Genomic DNA, 14,068 nt, shown 5'->3' with positions numbered 1-14,068 from the left:
CCTCTACATCCAACCCACCCACCCTACCTCCACTTTTTCTACCCCAACCACCCTATCTCCACTCTCTCTATCGCCCACACACACCTTACCTCCACCCTCTCTACCCCCACCAACCCACCGAAACTTCTACTTGTTGTACACCCACCATCCCCTACCTCCACTCTCTCTACCCCAGCCACCCAACATGTCTCCACACTCTAAAAACCTCCAATCCCTATACCAACACCCACCCTCCCTACCTCCACTCTCTCTACCCCACCTACCCACTCTACCTCCACTTTTTCTACCCAGACCACCCCCCAACCCCACTCTCTCTAACTGCACCTACCTACCCTACCACCACTCTCTCTATACTGCTGCCCACCCAGACTAACACCACTTGCTCTGCACCCATCCACCCACCCAACATCCAATCTCTCTATTCCCACTTTCTCTACCCCACCCATTCTTCTACCACAACACATACAAACTCCACTCTGTTTACCCCAAACCACCACCCTACACCCACTCTCTCTACCCCCACCCACCCTAACTCCACTCCATGTACCACCACCCACCCACCTTACTGCCACACTCCTAGCCCTTCTGACCCACCCTACCCCCACTCTCTCTACCCCCATCAGCCCACCCAACGTCAACCCTCTCTACCTGACCCTCCCCACTCTCTCTACCCTGAACTAACCACTCTTCAATCTCTCTGCCAAACCCACCCACCGAACCTCTACTCTCTCTACCCCACACACCCTACTTCTACTCTCCCTACCCCACCCACCCTGCCTCCTCTATCTCTGCCCCAGGTACCCTATTCCCACTCTCTCTATCCTATCCACACACCCTACGTCCACCCTCTCTACCTCACCCCCCTACTCTACTGCCACTCTCTCTACCCCACCCACACACCCTACGTCCACTTGCTCTACCCCACCGACCCTACCTCTGATCTCTCTTACCAACCCTACCCACCCTACATCTAACCACCCACCATATCCCCACTCTCTCCACCCCAAGCACCCACACTACCTGCACTCTCTCTACCTGACCCACCCACTCTTCCTCCACTCTCTCGACCAAAACCCACCCACCCTACCTCTACTCTCTCTACCCCCCACCTCTACTCCCACCCACCCACCCTACCTCCACTTTTTCTACCCCAATCACCCTATCTCCACTCTCTCTATCCCCCCACACACCTTACCTCCACCCTCTCTACCCCCACCAACCCACCCAAACTTCTATTTCTTGTACACCCACCATCCTCTACCTCCACTCTCTCTACCCCAGCCACCCAACATGTCTCCACACTCTAAAAACCTCCAATCCCTATACCAACACCCACCCTCCCTACCTCCACTCTCTCTACCCCACCTACCCACTCTACCTCCACTTTTTCTACCCAGACCACCCCCCAACCCCACTCTCTCTAACTGCACCTACCTACCCTACCACCACTCTCTCTATACTGCTGCCCACCCAGACTAACACCACTTGCTCTGCACCCATCCACCCACCCTACATCCAATCTCTCTATTCCCACTTTCTCTACCCCCACCCATTCTTCTACCACAACAGAAACAAACTCCACCCTGTTTACCCCAAACCACCACCCTACACCCACTCTCTCTACCCCCACCCACCCTAACTCCACTCCATGTACCACCACCCACCCACCTTACTGCCACACTCCTAGCCCTTCTGACCCACCCTACCCCCACTCTCTCTACCCCCATCAGCCCACCCGACATCAACCCTCTCTACCTGACCCTCCCCACTCTCTCTACCCTGAACTAACCACTCTTCAATCTCTCTGTCAAAACCCACCCACTGAACCTCTACTCTCTCTACCCCACACACCCTACTTCTACTCTCCCTACCCCACCCACCCTACCTCCTCTATCTCTGCCCCAGGTACCCTATCCCCACTCTCTCTATCCAATCCACACACCCTACGTCCACCCTCTCTACCCCACCCACCTACTCTACTGCCACTCTCTCTACCCCCAAAGACCCTACCTCTGCTCTCTCTAACCAACCCCACCCTCCGTACCCCAACTCTCTCTAAACCCACCTACCAACACTACCCATACTCTCTCTAACCCCACCCACCCTACCTCCACCCTCTCCACCCCACCCACCGACACTATGTTCACTCTCTCTACCTGACCCGCCCACTCTTCCTCCACTCTCTCTATCAAAACCCACCCACCCTACCGCTACTCTCTCTATACCCTGCCACTATTCTCCGCACTCTCACCGACCCACCCTGCTTCCACTCTCTCCACCCCAGGCACACTATCTCCACTCTCTCTACCCCGCTACACACACCTTATCTCCACTCTTTCTACCCCCACCAACCCACCCAAACCTCTACTCTTTCAACACCCACCATCCCCTACCTCCACTCTCTACCCCACCCACCCACTGTACCTCCAATCCCTCTACTGATACCCACCATCCCTATCTCCACTCCCTCCACCTGCACTCTCTCTACCCAGACCAACACACCCAAACCCCATGTTAGGGAGAATTCTCTGTTTAGGCTGAATTTCCTAACCTAGTGAGTGCCCCAGCAGCTTTGCTGGATTTCGGGAGTTTGTTTTTTTCCATCCTGCCAAGAGTGAGACTCTTTTCTCCCACTCTTGGACATGAATGTGGTTAATTCCTTTGAATGTCAATGTGTTCTATGGGCTATGGGGTCTTTTACTCCATAGGGTCTCATATGTTTTGCTATGTGTGTTACACCGCACCCTCCGTGCTGTAACACTGGGGCGTCCTAGAGGACCCCCACCATAGACTCCATACCCTGGGACTGACTACTGTCTCCCAGGGCATGTAAAGTCACCATTGGCTTTACTAGACCTAAATTTACTAACAGAACTAGTACCAACCATCCTATTGTGGGCGTACTAGTAGGGGTAATTCGATTACCCCTGGGTCTGTTATTCGAGGGGTCACTGTCCCGTCCCCCCTCGTCGAGTTTTGGCTGGTGGCAGTGGAAACTACTTGTTATACTCGACCCCGAATATAACTCTATGGGATTCTTCCCATTGTTGGAGGTTAATACTTTTTCTCGTTAGTCTCTAACATACCACCTGTTTATTTGTCTTAAATAAATCTATCGGTTGGTATTTTCTGCCAGAACTCGGTTTTTAAAATGGCGTCTGTGTTCGTCTCTGTGACTCCTAAACCAAAGGTTGAGCCCTTTGTTCCACTTTTGTCGGGCTTCTGCACAGAGGCCCTCCAAAGTGGTGCCATTCTGTCTGGGTACCACAGGGGGTGTAGGAGGGGGTTTAGGCACATTGGACTGAGTTGCCTTGCCAACTCCAGTCGCACTCTGGTGTGATTGGCCCAAGTGGTGAGCCACCCCGCTCACCAATTAGCGTGTTTTGATTGACAGCTAGGCTGAATGAATGGGGGTTTTCTGCATAAAAGCAGGGCTTTTGGGACTGGATCTTCAGAAGTCGCCACAGGACCTAAGAATCCGACAAGGGTAAAGCTGAACCGACCTGCAACGACGACACCTCCGGTGGAGCCCTGCTCAACCGACTCACCACTTCCCGACGACAGAGGAGATCTTCCCGCCGGAGAGTCTTCTTCCTCTGACTGGTGGGCACAACCAGTCCCCTTTGCTTTTTCTTCGCTTCCAGGGCGTAGTGGTCGAATCGCCCATGCTGAGCACCCCGGCAACCGGATAGCCACTAGCCCATACCGCGACCAAAAGGTGGTGCCTTGTGACCGAGCACTCCGCGGCTGGTCTCTTCCCTGGTGGTGCAACGATCTTCAACTTTCCTTCGACGACGAGATCATCTCTTCTCTTGGCAAAGCCCCGACTTGCATCCACCACCAGGAACAACTGCCCCCGCCGGAGCTGTCTCTCCACAAACAAGGTACCATGTCCGCCTGGCTTCCCTCGTGACGGGTAGCGTGAGGTGTCTTAATCCTCGCCTCTCCATTGGATCGCCTCCAAGCTTTCTTAACTTTCTGTTCTGAACTGGTCCAATCTTTCTATAACAATTTGCGACAAAGACTCGAAGTGCATTTCCACTGTGATACTTTTTTGGGACATATCGCCTTGCCTCTCTCCGAGTGGGCCTGGCCTCTGAACTTAGCGATCTACAGTAGACCCTGCCTTACTTGCCTTGCATTTGTTCGTAAAAGTGTTAGTACCGAGTTGATTTCATACCCTGCCTTTTCTCTCCCATCCTAACGAATATTAGAGTGCTATCTAGGTTAAAGCACTCACCTCTGTCTGCAAATATGTGGTGCCGTTGAACCTAGACTTGTAGAACTGTTGCTAGGGGGCTTGATTTACTTATAGTAATTGTAATTGAAGTTGTGTGCCGTATTAGTGCCAGAGTGTTTTCCATAGATGTGTTGTTATAAATAAATACCTATATATCTTTACACCCAAGCTCTGTTCCGTGTTTTCTTGTTCTACTGTGTACATTGCCCTATTTTGTATACTCCACATACTGCCTAACTTTTCTTGAGTTAGATCTGACTGCTCAGCCACAGCTACCAGGTGAATCTGTGTGGTACAGACAGCTACCAAGTGGGTTTACTGCCAACACCTGTAAGCCTAAATCTTTTGCAGTGGTCCCAGAGGGAACTACACAGGGTTTCTGCTTAACACTGGTGTACAGCGGTGGGATTTGTATCGAGTATACAGTTTAGAGTGCTTTTCAACACTTTAAGATAACTAACCACAAAGCTTAGCACTAAAAAGCAACTTTCAAAAACATGTCTACTATGGAAGTTTACAGTCAAGAGTCCTTGTCAGGTGAAAATACTGAGAGTTTGAGAGCTCTCTGTAGACAAGAGAATATTTCTGTAAGAGGCAAGAAAGTAGAACTGATAGCAAGATTGCTGGAAAACCAAAGTCTGGGTACTGGTTCAGAGGAACCAACTTCTCCAGCAAATGTAGATAACAGTAATGGTGTTGATCTAAATCAAAGTTCTGATGATAGTGATGAAGAGACTGAAGAGGAAAGAGAGGCTAACGGAACTGTCTCCCCTGCTCCTCTATCTGCCTTACCAACTGTACCTACAGGGCCTATAACAGGTCCCACACTAAGTCCTCAAGTCCTTGAACTAGAAAAAATGAAAATAGACTTGGAATTCAGAAGGATTACTGCTCAAACTGAACAGAAGCACCAAGAAATGCAACAAATTCTTAGGCTCTGAGAAATGGAGCTAAGCATGAGTTAGAAATGAAAAAGTTGTCTGTCGAAACTGCTTCTGTCTCTGGCTCCTCTAGAAGCTCCAGTCCCAAAAGACCCCGGATGCCGAAGGAATTAATTGGTATTAATGAACCGAAGTTGGATGTGTTGGATTGGCTGAGTTTGTTTGAGTACAATCATGGGCTCCAGAAAATCACAGCTAATGAGTTGCTTACCTGGTTGTTCTCTAGGCTCCCCCCTGTTGCAACTGATGTGGTAATGGAGTTGGGGGAGGAGGATAAGAAAGAGTACGAAAGTGTGAAACTAGCTTTGATAGCTAGATTTGGGAAGACATCTTCCCAGTATGTTAAAAGGTTTAGAACCCTCAAAAAGCATGATGGTACCCCTTGGGCTACCTGGGTGAGTGAAGGGTTGAACAACTTAGAGGGATGGATTAAGGGTTACAAAGTGAACACTTATGAGGGTATGAAGAATCTTTTTATGTTGGAGTCTATTTATGATGCCTGTTCTCCTGAGCTCAGACAGCACTTGGCTGATTCGAAGGAATTGGATTCCAGGAAGCTAGCTAAGGCTGCTGACTTGTGGGTTGCCAACAGGGCTACTCATACGGATTCTGGGGCAACTCAGAAAAAGGATGAGGGAAAACAGCCTAACAAAGACTCAAAAGAGAATTCTAATACCTCCCAACCCAAAGAGGGCCACAAACAACAAAATAACCAGGGTAAGCCCCAGGGAAAAACACAGCAGAATAGTGTACCTTCTGGCCACAAACCAGAAGGAGGTCAGAACAAGCCACCATTCCAGAGAGCATTTGGAACATGCTATCTCTGTGGGGCAACTGACCATATCAAAGGAGATCCAAAATGTAAGGGTAAACCTACTGGGATCAGCACGCTCTCCTTAGCCTTCACTCCTGAGGAGGAAGTCCAAATGACTAGTGCTCACTTTGAAGTCTTTGCTGAAGAACCTTGGGCTCTTCAAGCAAGTGTATCAGTAGAGTCAATGGACCTGGTTAGTAATCAGAATAGGAGTGTGTATGACTCTATACCAGAAAACTCTAAATGTTATTATGTGGACAGTGTTCTTGTCAATGGCCAGGATACTCCTGCCAGGCGAGACTCTGGGGCCAGCAGAACAGTAGTGGACGAAAGCTTTTTCAGGCCTGATGATGTTGCTAAGGCACCCAAAGGTCCCACTAAGATGTCTGGAAGCCCTGTCCAAATGGTTCCAATTCTACCAGCCCTCATTCAGTGTAATGACATGACAGTGTTGATTCCTGTCAGTGTTCAGACTGAGGTGCCTGGGAGAGTCCTGTTGGGGAATGATCTAAAAACTCTAGGAGTAGTATCCAGTACCCCCAGGCCTCCCAGTATGGAGACCCAGAACCAAACCAAATTGGATAAAGAGGCCACTTTAAGGAACCACTCTAAGCCTGTGGGAACCTCTACTGAGAACCCCGCTACAAGCCCTGGTGTTGGTAAGTTGACCTCTGACCCAGGCACATTTCAGGCTAACATGTTAGGGAAATGGGAGACCCAACCAAGCTCCATCATTGTTCCCCCAGTTATAGAGTCTGTGACTCCCCCTGCTTCTGAGGAAGAGGAGGATAGACCTACTGGAACCCTAACTAGGCCTAAGAGGACTGGTTATTCACAGTGCTGGTGGAGAACCAGAAAAGAAAAGTCTAAGGCCGAAAACCTTCAGACTGTTGGACCTTCCACCGAAGACTCCAACCCACTTCCTAGACTTAAGGGGGAAACTCCTAAAGTAGGTAAGGTAAGATCTCAGAGGAAGGAGAAGCATGTACCTTGCTTATCTCCATCCCCTCCAACCAAGAGGCCAAAAACCCAATCTTCCCTCAACAGAGAGGTAGGGAAGACCTCTGGAGGCCCCTCTAGATCTAAGGAGTTTCTTTATAAGGACTCCTTGAAAAAGCCTATCATAGGTTCAGTAGTTGTATCAACTTCTGAGGGACTGGTCAACCAGATCCCCTATAAACTTAAAAAGACTGATGTTCATAGGAAGGTTTGTAGGTCATATAGCTTACAAAGGAAAACCTTGGAACCCATTGAACACAGGTCAGGGTGTCACCACCAAAATGCTGATGGTCTCTCTAGGATGTATGTCATCGACTAGAGGTATGAGATTCATCCAGGAGTGGATTAAATCCTCCTGCCCCTTAGTCTGGGGGGGGCGAGTGTTAAGGAGAATTCTCTGTTTAGGCTGAATTTCCTAACCTAGTGAGTCCCCCAGCAGCTTTGCTGGATTTCTGGAGTTTGTTTTTTTCCATCCTGCCAAGAGTGAGACTCTTTTCTCCCACTCTTGGACATGAATGTGGTTAATTCCTTTGAATGTCAATCTGTTCTATGGGCTATGGGGTCTTTTAGTCCATAGGGTCTCATATGTTTTGCTATGTGTGTTACACCGCACCCTCCGTGCCGTAACACTGGGGCATCCTAGAGGACCCCCACCATAGACTCCATACCCTGGGACTGACTACTGTCTCCCAGGGCATGTAAAGTCACCATTGGCTTTACTAGACCTAAATTTACTAACAGAACTAGTACCAATCATCCTATTGTGGATGTACTACTAGGGGTAATTCGATTACCCCTGGGTGTGTTATTCGAGGGGGCACTGTCCCATCCCCCCTCGTCGAGTTTTGGCTGGTGGCAGTGGAAACTACTTGTTATACTCAACCCCGAATATAACTCTATGGGATTCTTCCCATTGTTGGAGGTTAATACTTTTTCTCGTTAGTCTCTAACATACCACCGGTTTATTTGTCTTAAATAAATCTATCGGTTGGTATTTTCTGCCAGAACTCGGTTTTTAAAATGGCGTCTGTGTTCGTCTCTGTGACTCCTAAACCAAAGGTTGAGCCCTTTGTTCCACTTTTGGCGGGCTTCTGCACAGAGGCCCTCCAAAGTGGTGCTATTCTGTCTGGGTACCACAGGGGGTGTGGGAGGGGGTTTAGGCACCCTGGACTGAGTTGCCTTGCCAACTCAAGTCGCACTCTGGTGTGATTGACCCAAGTGGTGATCCACCCCGCTCACCACTTAGTGTGTTTTGATTGACAGCTAGGCTGAATGAATGGGGGTTTTCTGCATAAAAGCAGGGCTTTTGGGACTGGATCTTGAGAAGTCGCCACAGGACCTAAGAATCCGACGAGGGTAAAGCTGAGCCGACCTGCAACGACGACACCTCCGGTGGAGCCCTGCTGAACCAACTCACCACTTCCCGACGACAGAGGAGATCTCCCCGCCGGAGAGTCATCTTCCCCTGACTGGTGGGCACAACCAGTCCCCTTTGCTTTTTCTTCGCTTCCAGTGCGTAGTGGTTGAATTGCCTGTGCTGAGCACCCCGGCAACCGGATAGCCACTAGCCCATACCGCGACCAAAAGGTGGGGCCTTGTGACGGAGCACTCCGCGGCTGGTCTCTTCTCTGGTGGTGCAACGATCTTCAACTTTCCTTCGACGACGAGATCATCTCTTCTCTTGGCAAAGCCCCGACTTGCATCCACCACCAGTAACAACTTCCCCCGCCGGAGCTGTCTCTCCACATACAAGGTACCGTGTCCGCCTGGCTTCCCTCGTGACGGGTAGCGTGAGGTGTCTTAATCCTCGCATCTCCATTGGGTCGCCTCGAAGCTTTCTTAACTTTCTGTTCTGAACTGGTCCAATCTTTCTATAACAATTTGCGACAAAGACTCGAAGTGCATTTCCACTGTGATACTTTTTTGGGACATATCACCTTGCCTCTCTCCGAGTGGGTCTGGCCTCTGAACTTTGCGATCTACAGTAGACCCTGCCTTACTTGCCTTGCATTTGTTCGTAAAAGTGTTGGTACCGAGTTGATTTCATACCCTGCCTTTTCTCTCCCATCCTAACGAATATTAGAGTGCCATCTAGGTTAAAGCACTCACCTCTGTCTGCAAATAAGTGGTGCCGTTGAACCTAGACTTGTCGAACTATTGCTAGGGGGATTGATATACTTATAGTAATTGTAATTGAAGTTGTTTACCGTATTAGTGCCAGAGTGTTTTCCATAGATGTGTTCTTATAAATAAATACCTATATATCTTTACACCCAAGCTCTGTTCCGTGTTTGCTTGTTCTACTGTGTAAATTGCCCTATTTTGTATACTCCACATACTGCCTAACTTTTCTTGAGAGAGGTCTGACTGCTCAGCCACAGCTACCAGGTGAATCTGTGTGGTACAGACAGCTACCAAGTGGGTTTACTGCCAACACCTGTAAGCCTAAATCTTTTGCAGTGGTCCCAGAGGGAACTGCACAGGTTTTCCGCTTAACACCCCACTATCTCTGACCCCACCTACCTACCCTACCACCACTTTCTCTACCCCACCAATCCACCTTACCTCCCCTCTTGCCACCCCAACCACCCTGTCATCAGTCACTCTAACAACAGCCACCCACCATGCTCCACTCTCTCTACCACCACTTTCTCCACCACCACCCAGTATCTTACCCATGCACACACTAACTCCACTCTGTCTACCTGAAACCACCACCCTACCTCCACTCTCTCCACCCCAGGCACCTTATCTCCACTCTATCTAGCCCACCACACACCCTACCTCCACGCTATCTACCTCCACCCACCTACTATACTGCCAATCTCTCTACTCCCACCCATCCTACCACTGCTCTATCTAACCAACCTACCAACCCTACCCCCACTCTCTCTATTCCCCACCACCCTACCTACACTCTCTCTACCCCAACCCACTGATCCTAGCCCTACTCTCTCTACTGGCACTCACTGGCCATACCTCCACTCTCTCTCTCCACCCACCCACTCGACTACCATTCTCACTTCCCCCAAAAACCACCCTTTCTCCCCTCTCTTTACCCCCACCCACCATAACTCCAATCTCTCTACAAACCACCCACCAAACCTACCCCCACTCTCTACCCCCACCCACCTACTATACCGCCAATATCTCTACTCCCACTCATCATGCTGTTGCTCTATCTAACCAACCCTCCACCCAGCCACCCTACCCCCATTCTCTCTAACCCCACCCACCTCACTTCCACTCTATCCACTGTCACCCAACCACCTTACCTCCACTCTCTCTACTCCACCCACCTGACCGCTGCTCTCTCTACCCCACTCACCCACCTTGCCTCCACTATCTACCCCCACCCTACCGCCAATCCCTCTACCAACACCCATCCACCATACCTCCACTCTCTCTACCCCACCTACCCACTCTATCTCCACTCTCTTTCTCTACCCAGACCAACACATCAAACCCCCAATCTCTCTAACCCACCTACCTACCCTACCACCACTCTCTCTACTCCCACCCACCGATCCTGTCCCTACTCTATCTACCACCACTCACCCACCATACCTCCACTCTCTCTGCACCCACCCACCCGACTACCATTCTCTCTTCCCCCAAAACCCACCCTTTGTCCCCATTCTTTACCCCCACCCACCATAACTCCAATCGCTCCATCCCCACCCACCCATCCTACCACCACTCTCTACCCCAACCACCCACCTTACCCACACTCTCTCTACCCACATCCGCCCACCCTACTGCAACTATCGCTACCCCGAACTAAGCACTCAACCTCCACTCTCTCTACCACCACCCAACCTACCTCTACTCTCTCTACCACCACCCACCCTACTTCTACTCTCTCTACTGCCACCCACCCTACCTCCACTCTCTCTAGCCCAGGCACCCTATATCTACTTTCTCTACCCCAACCACACACCCTACCTCCACCCTCTCTACCCTACCTCCAATCTCTTTACCCCAACCACCCTACTTCCACTCTCTCTAACCAAAAATCCCCACCCACCCATACTATCTCCACTCTCTCCACCCCACCTATCAACACTCCCTCCACTCTCTCTACCCAGACCCACACACCCAACCCCCACTCGCTCCAACCCCCACCTACCTAACCTACCACCACTTTCTCTACCCCCACCCACCCTTCTACACCTGCACACACTAGCTCTACTCTGACTATCCCAAACCACCACCCTACATCAACTCTCTCTACCCCCACTCTTTCTACCCCACACAACCCCCACTTTCTCTACCCCACCAACCCTTCCCCCACTTTCTCTACCTCCGCCCACTGCCCCTAGCCCTACTCTCTCAACCCCCATCCACCCACCCCCACTCTCTCTACACTGAACTACCCACTCAACCTCCACTCTTTCTACTAGCACTCACCCACCCTGTCTCTCCCTAACAATATCCACCCACCCTAAATCCACTCTCTACCCCAAGCACCCTATCTCCACTCTCTCTACCCCACCCACACACCTGACCTCCACTCGCTCTACCCCCACAAACCCTACCTCTTCTCTCTAACCAACACTACCCACCATACCTCAAACCACCCACCCTACCCCACTCTCCCTAAGCCCACCTACCAACCCTACCCGCACTCTCTCTAACACCATCCACCCTACATCCACTCTCTCCACCCTCACCCACCCACCTCCACTCTCTCTAACCCACCCATCCTACCTCCACTCTCTACCCCCACTCACCCACCCTACCTCCACTCTCTGTACCCCCCACCTACCCACTCTACCTCCACTCTCTCTACCCAGACCCATACAGCAAACCCCCACTCCCTCTAACCCCACCTATTCACCCTACCGTGAATCTTTCTACCACCACCCACCTTACCTACACACTCTCGACCCACACCCACCCTGCCACCACTCGCTCTACCAAAACCCACCCACCCTACCACCACTTTCTCTACCCCAACTTTCTTTACCGCCACCCAGCCTCCTACCATACATGCATTAACACCACTATGTCTCATCCAAACCACTACCCTATCTCCACTCTCTCTACCCCCACTCTTTCTACCCCATCCACCCACCCAACCCCCACTTCTCTAGCCCACCAACCCTACACCCACACTCTCTAATACCTACAGCCACCCACGCGACCCCCACTCTCTCCAAACCCACCTACCAACCCTAACCCCACTCTCTTCACCCCCACCCATCCACACTACCTCCACTCTCTCTACCCAGACCCACACACCCAACCCCCACTCCCTATAACCACACCTACAGCCTGCCCCCCTATCCCAGACCCAACTGAGTCAGGTGGATTGTGTCGCACTAAGGAACTCTAGACTAGGCACTAGACTACCTAAACAGCCTGCAACCTTCACCCAGACCCTACAGAGTCAAGCCTACCCTACCGAACTACGGAACCTCAGACTAGGCTACAGACTTCCCAAACCACCTAGCATTCACATACCCCTCAGCCACGCTAAGAAGGAGCTCAAACACACCAGCCGAAACAGGCACACAAGGAAACCCAGCTGCAATCTAACCCTTTGCACCAATTCCTCTGAAACTCTGCCCAACAAGGTCCACACTAGCAATAACATGCAAATAACTCAAAGCCTCAAAGGTGGTCTCATTAACGCTAGATCCCTAATAGCTCACGCCTCGGAAATTGCTGACATCATCACCTGTAACCAACTTGACTTCCTAGCAGTTACCAAAACATGGCTTCACAAAGCCGCTGGCCCTGCCCTCATGATAGCCATACCCCCTAACTTCACCATCTTCAGAAAAGACAGGGAAATTTCCAAAGGAGGAGGCATAGATTTTATTTGCAGAGCCAATCTCACTATCAAAGAAATAGACAGCCTCACTATGCCGTCAGCTGAACTACTCTCCCCTAAACTAGAAATCTCTGCCACACGTACTATCACAATACACCTGATCTACAGACCCCCTGGTCCACTAGGCACCTTTGAAGAGGACTTAACCACCCTACTAAATACTAATGCCAAACCGGGAACACAAATCATCCTATTAGGCGACTTCAACTTAGGCTACAAAGACCCAAAAGACTCTAATGCCTCCACTATAGCTAACACTATTGAGGAAGCAGGCCTCACTATTCGAAATAACAGCCCTACTCCTTCTAAAGGCCGCACATTGGACTGGGTCGCAGACATCAATTGCATTTCCCTCATAACGGCAATTGAACCCTGTATTTGGACAGATCACCATCTGATTTCATTGACTATCTCGGACCTCCCACAACCTAAATCTACCAAACTTCATGCTCCACCTGCCCTCACCCATTGCAAAAAAAATATAACAGTCGCTAATCTTCTCCCCCTGATCCAACCTATCACTAATCACTCCAGCCAGTTCTCTAACCCTAACGATCTAGTCGACCTGTATAATAACACCATCAACTCGGCGATCGACGCCATTGCGCCGCTGAAACCCACTAAATCAAAACCTATGGCCCATCTGAACACTTGGTTCACCCCTGTGCTAAAAGCCTTACGCAAAGAGAAACGACATGCAGAAGCCTGCTGGAGAAAAAACCCCTCCTCCCACAACAAAGACCTTCTCACTGCCCTCACTAACAGCTACAAAAAACAAATCATTCAGGCTAATAAAGAGACCTTCAATGACAGAATCAAAAAATCCAATTCGAACTCCAGGGAAATCTTTTCCATTTTGAGAGAATTAGAATCCCCAATTGCACCCACAGACTCTTGCACCAAAGACAAAGTCTGGTGCACTAACATTCAAAACGCCTTATGCAACAAAATCTCAATGCTACAAGACAAAATACGAGCTAAAAAATCCGCCTTCCACAACACCGCCCTCTCTACGCAAGAAACCATCCTCCAGGAACTTGCCACTAACCAAACTAAACCCCCTAACCAATTTAGCTTTAGAGCCATCTCTACTGCAGAAACTAAGAACATCATCTTGTACTTGAAACTGTCCCGATGCCTCGGGGACACCTGTCCAGCCCCAATTATTAAAGAGGCTGCACATGAACTAGCCCCCTTCTTCACATAATTCATTAACTCCTCATTTAAATCATGCT

Source organism: Ambystoma mexicanum, chromosome 7q (assembly GCF_040938575.1).
Source record: "Ambystoma mexicanum isolate Mex_15411 chromosome 7q, UKY_AmexF1_1, whole genome shotgun sequence".
NCBI classification, from domain to species: domain Eukaryota; kingdom Metazoa; phylum Chordata; class Amphibia; order Caudata; family Ambystomatidae; genus Ambystoma; species Ambystoma mexicanum.
Note: the sequence above shows the minus strand (reverse complement) of the source record.